This window comes from Nicotiana tabacum, chromosome 23, assembly GCF_000715075.1.
Source record: "Nicotiana tabacum cultivar K326 chromosome 23, ASM71507v2, whole genome shotgun sequence".
NCBI lineage: Eukaryota > Viridiplantae > Streptophyta > Magnoliopsida > Solanales > Solanaceae > Nicotiana > Nicotiana tabacum.
Window position 1 is genome coordinate 89,504,873 of NC_134102.1, and position 6,617 is coordinate 89,511,489.

Here is a 6,617-nt window from a genome sequence, read left to right on the forward strand (position 1 = left end):
GGATGGGGTGATTGACGCAAAAAGGGGCTTTTTCGGGTGGTTTTAGCGGAATGTCCCCAGAATTTGTGGTAATTAGAAAATAACTTCGGACCCACACAAGTTCTTCAGGGGTTTCTCTACCGGATTAAATTGTTCATCGAGGTCTACCGAATTGTCATACTTTTGCTCTTCAGGATTTCTGTATCGATCTGGTAGAGTTGATGTTATTATTACTTTACCTATCTATTAAGTTGTTCATTGGGGTCTACCACATTGTCATACTTCTGCTCTTTAGGGATTTCTCTACCGGGTCGATAGAGTTGATGTTATATTGTCTACGAAACTGTTATGTTGTTCATCTAAGTCTACTGGATTGCCATACTATTTTTGGGTTGTTTTAACAAAGTGTTCTTCAAATTTGCAACTTCAATTTCGATCAAAGCTTCCCAAATCTGCTCCAAATGATCTGAAATTTGAAACAAAGCATCAAAATACCAACACAAACAATACCCAATCACCAATTTAGTCAAATAACATTAAATCAAAAATATCCATTTTATCTTCTTCAACACTTAGGTTCAACAATGGAGTTTTGAGTTTTTTTTATCGTAAATACCACCCCTTTTGGGGGTCACGTTGTGCTAATTTTTGATTTGGATGTTTCCATTTGCAGTCAATGATCTCAAATATATATATACATACATACATTCATACAATCAGACAACTCTATAACAACATCCCTATATAACAACCATTCACTATAAAAGACAAGTTTTCCTCAGAACCGATTTTTTGAGTTATATTTTACCTCTATATAACAACTTTTTACCTATAGCAACAACAATATTATTTATAGAACAACGCTCTTTGTAAAATTACCCCTCTATAACAACTATATAGAATCTTTAAGGTTACTAATAATAATTCTAAAAATATGCACACAATCTTTTTCATTGAATAAAGTTTCTATTTTGCATAAGATTTCAAGATTTGCACATGATATATTTTGCACTAGAAAAATTTCAAAAAATATTTAAATAGAATATTTAGCTGTTAAGCTCTTAGATTGTCTTCAAGGGAAAACTATTGGATACCTTTTGAAGAAAATTTAGACACAAATCTTTATCAATTCAAGTGTTATATCGCTAGTAAGATAATGAAATATTCGAAACAAACTATAATTATAAAATTCTTCCATTAATACAACAACAACAACAATTATAAAATCTTTACCGTGAGATATGAAGAGTGTAGTGTGTACACAGACCTTACCCCTACCTTGTGAGGATAGAGAGGCTGTTTCTATTAATCTTGAAAGAATTTATTTTCCTAAGTAACTTTAAAATTTGTGCCTTAGAGTTTAAATCTTTATACGTTTAGTCATAAATTTGTTAATAATGTATTAACTTTCTTCAATATTTAACAAGTGAAATATGTATATCTTTTGAGATTTTAAATTTGAATAATTTTCTCATCTTTTATATATAACATTGGAAAGGGAAACATAGTTGATTTTTGAATAATTTTATCTATAATGGCCAAAATATATTTAAACTTCCAATGCTGTTAAAGGTGTATAACAACCATTCACTATAAAAGCCAAAACAAATCGAAACAAACGAGGCTGTTATAAAGAGGGTTGACTATATATATATAGAACGAAGTCCCTTAGCGAAATGTCGTTCGCATTTTTACCCTTTAAAAATAGAGTTTTACATTAGACAAAATTATAAATTTATAATTTTCCTAATATTTAGGATTTTAAAATTCTATAATTTTGGTTATCAAATCTTTCCTTATTTGAACTATGAGAGGTTATAAAAACTAGAAAAGGCTTTGATTAGGTATTAAAATTATTCTAAAAGTTTAAAGTAACCAATATTTAGGGCGTTGAGTTAAAGTATGAATTTACCACTTATACTTTTTCTTTTGAAAATTTCGACACTTTTGATTAACTAAGAAAGTGTAACACCCCGGAAAATTTTGAAGTACTTAAGCGCTATTAAAAAAGTTGATGTGCGCTAATTATATTATTTTGTGTGCAGACGGGGACTATTAATATGATGGACATCAACTGGATATGATAATAAGTGTATGAGAAATATTATAAGTGGTGTGGGGTCTAAGGTGAGCCCTAAGTCTAAGTCAAGTTGGAGATTTCATGATAGACTAAAGTTTCAAATGGGTACGCACAAAACCAAACTTTGGACGATCATATCTACATATATATAATTAGTTATGTGATGTATGACTTATAAAATTAAAGCTCTTTGAGTCTAATTTCTAACACTTCAAACCGTTAGTCATTTCGAGACTTCTACAATAAGTTATGACCAAATTACTAAAGGTTGACAGAATGCAATTCTGCGGCCAATTTTGCGACCATTCAATCATTCTGCGGGCCGCAGAAGTGGTTATGCGACCGCAAAATGGTCGCAGACCTGTCCAGTGAAGCCCATTTCTGGGCATCAATTTTGCGGTGTGCGACCCACATACCAATTGTATGGTCCATTATGCGATCGCAGACCTGAGTTCGGAGGGTTAGTTTTCCTATTTTCATAACCCGATCCCATTTTGATAAATAGCCTTTGGGACTTATTTTGGGGTATTTTTCTGAGGGTTTTAGAGAGAGGTAAGAGCATTTTAGAGAGAGAAGAAGGGAACCTAACATCCTAATCATCCAATCTTGCACCAATCTTCATGAATCTAGGAAGCCAATCACAGGATCTTCATCTAAGAGGTAAGATTCAAACCCCTAGTCTCCAATTTCGAGTTTGGGGGTAAAAGATGGATGATTGGAAGTATGATTCTTGGGTGTAAGAGTATTATGCATATATGCTTGTACCAATAAGTTTTGTGGGAAGATTGTTGAGCTTAAATAAGTAAGGATTGGGTTGTGGAGTGAAGAAAATCTTGCAGAAGAACCTTGTAACCAAATTTGTACACCTAGTGTTTGATACAATGCTCAAATGAGCTGAAACCATAAAAATTTTCCTAATTATGATTCACTTTTGTTATGTTTCTAAATAGATTGAGTCTGCTAGTATTTTCGGAACCTCGTAGAAATGTAAGGAAGGCTCAAGAAAGATTCGAGCCGTCCGGAGATCAATTCACGTGAGAAAGCTATTTTGGAATATCGGCCTAACTTCAAAAAGGTAAGTATCTTGCCTAACCTTGAGTGAGGGAATTACCCCTTAGGCATTGAGTCTTATGTGGAAATTGTGTAATTGAAAACCATGTACGCGAGGTGACGAGAACGTACTTGGTTTAGATATGCAGATTATATTAGTTAAAATTTGTAGACGCCCTTATGTATTAAATTGGAAAGTTGTTGGAACTTAGTAAATCCTTGATTTGTCATGCCTCATTCCTTGTTTGTCGAGTTTGTATTTTATATGATAATTTGGTGTGATTGCCACTTGGATTTTTATGTGAATTCCGTGTGTTTGTTGATTTGATATTTCTTGAAAATAATCACATTATGGATTTTTCATTTGCAAATAAATAATTAATTAAGTTTAAATTGAGGCATTTATATATTTATCTAAAATTTAGATTAAATAAGGCGTTGTCCTATGATGAGTTATTTTCCCATCCTTGTGGTTGTTTTTGAGATTTTATATACATTGTGTTGAGCCATGGACTATTTGTTGTGAAATTAATTGACTTTATTGTACCTTTGGAATGGTTGTGGCCTACGGAAAATTTGTAAATACGAGTTGATGATGTTGTGCTGTTGTGATAATATTTTGTGTGAATTATTGTGTGATATGGGTTATTGTTAAGTGGCATATAAGGGTGGCATTCCATTATTGACATTATGTAGGCATAAGGGTGTCATTTCACTGTTGTTATGTGTGTTGGGATATTATCTGGGCGGAGTGATAAGTGAGGCTATTATAGGAGCGATAAGGGTGGCTATAGGAGTGATAAGGGTGGCTATTGATATTGTCAGAGCGGGGGAATAAGGGAGGCTATTATAAGAGTGATAAGGGTGGATATATGAGAGATAAGTGTGGCTATTGTCAGGGATGATATGTGATGATGTGGGGTTATTATGTTGATGATTATTATATGATGATGTGGTATTATTGTGTTGATGATTATTATGTAATGTTGCGATTCTCCTTGTGTTTATTTTTATATCTTGTGTAACTTGTCTTTTTGTTTCAGTAAACTTGATAATTGTTCTGATCGATGTTGAAACTGTGAGCCTGTGGCTATTGCCGGGCAAATTATGTTATTGGCAAGTGATTTATCCATGCAGATATGATATGAAATGTGGGCACGAGGTGCCACGAAAATATGATGATTATGATATTGGCACGTGAACTGTCCGTGCAGTTGTGATATGAGATGTGGGCACGAAGTGCGTGAGTAAATACTAATTGTATTATTGGTACGTGAGTTGTCCATGCCATTATGATAGAAATATGTGCACAGGGTGCTGTGGAAATGTGAAAGTGGGCTGAGACCCGTATTACGAAAATATGAAAGTGGGCTGAGACCCGTGCTTTATGATTATGAAATGAGGTATTACAGAGTGACTTTTATTTGAAAGAATTATATTCGAAAGACATTTATTTGAAAGAAGTATATTCGAAAGATATTTATTTGAAAGAAATATATTTAGAAGGTATTTATTCAAAAGAATTATATGTGAAAGATTTATATTTGAAGGACATGTTTAATTGGTTGTACTTTTGTTCCCTATTCGTTTGAGTCATAATTATGGTGTTCTTGTTGCCTTGCTGTTTATATCCCTGGTTGATTTTGTTACAATTATTGCTAGTTGTTTTCCAGTACTATTGTATACTGCTATATTGCACAGGTTATTTGACTAGTGAGTATCTTGACTGTACCTCGTCACTACTCCACCGAGGTTAGTCTTGATACTTACTGGGTAACGACCGTGGTGTACTCATACTATACTTCTGCACATTTATGTGCAGAGCCAGATATTGGAGATATCAGAGTCGGGCAGAGTTAGTGGGTTGATCACAAGGATTCAAGGTAGAGCTTCTTGGTCATCGCAGTCCCTTGGAGTCTTTCCATTTTATTGTATTGTTAATTATTATTCGAATAATATTGTATATTCGATCCTTGAGATCATTTCATATATCCATGGTCGAATTATCTCGAGGGTCGAATATATAATACTGTTTGAATAAGAATTTCACAGTACAATAAAATGGAAAGATTCCAAGGGGCTGCGACGAATAAGCAGTCCTACCTTGAACCCTTGCGATCATACTTAAATCTCCGTCCGAATCCGATATCTCCAATACCTGGCTCTGCACAAAACTGTGCAGAAGTATAGTATGAGTACACCACGGTCGGTACCCAGTAAGTATCAAGACTAATCTCTGTGGAGTAGTGACGAGGTACAATAAAGACACTCACTAGTTAAATAACCTGTACAATATAGCATACAAAAATAATAGAAAAAAAATAGTAGTGACTGCAAAAATAATCGACTTGTGACATAAAAAACAAGGCAACATGAACACCATAAATATTGCTCAAACGAATAATAAACATAGGTACAACCAATTACTCCAGTCCTTCAAAATATACATCTTTTATCTATAAGTTTTTCAATGAAAGTCTCTAGAATATAATCCTTTCCAATAAATATATTTCGAATATACTTCCTTCAAATAAATATCTTTCAATTATAATTCTTTCAAATAAATATCTTTCGAATATAATTCTTTCAAGTATATTTCTTTCAAGTAAATATCTTTCAAATATAATTCTTTCAAGTAAATATCTTTTGAATATAATTCTTTCAAATAAAAGTCACCATGCGACACCTAATTTAACTTTTCTGGCGCGAGAAATATCTTCAACATATCACCTCAAATAGTACGGCAATGCCTTCGTGCACTTGTCTCATTCTCACCTAATATATATATATATATATATATATATATATATGTGTGTGTGTGTGTGTGTGTGTGTGTGTGTACGTAGATCAAATCAATTGGTACGGAAACACCCTTCATGCATTTATCTCTTTCTCACAGTGCATACATATAACAATACCAACAAGGTGGGAGAAATATCAATAACAATAAAAGAAATAAAGTGGGAGGCACACAAGAAGCAACAACGACTACAAGTCAAATAGAAAATATAAGTGCACAATGACATCTCAAGATAAAGGCATGAATATATACACAACGAAAAGATATCACAATATAATGTATGTCTCTTGCCCTCACCTGCACGGAAACACCCTTGGTGCCATGAGCATATGATAATATAAAAATAATGGCATGGCATCACCCTTCATGCTTTTACTCTCATCCTCACGTGATAATATAGTTGAAATGGCACGACATCACCCTTCGTGCTTTACACTCTCAATTGGCACGACATCACCCTTTGTGCTTTACACTCTCAAATAGCACGACATCACCCTTCGTGCTTTACACTCTCGCTCACATGATAATATATATGAAATGGAACGGCATCACCCTTCGTGCTTTACAATCTCCCTTACCAAGCACATGTATATCATCAACAAGCAAGGTGGGAAGCATAAATAATATCAGGGAGATTGTTTAAATGACAACACTATACAATAATTCATATTACAATTTGCCCACCGACCACAACCAACTCCAGAGATA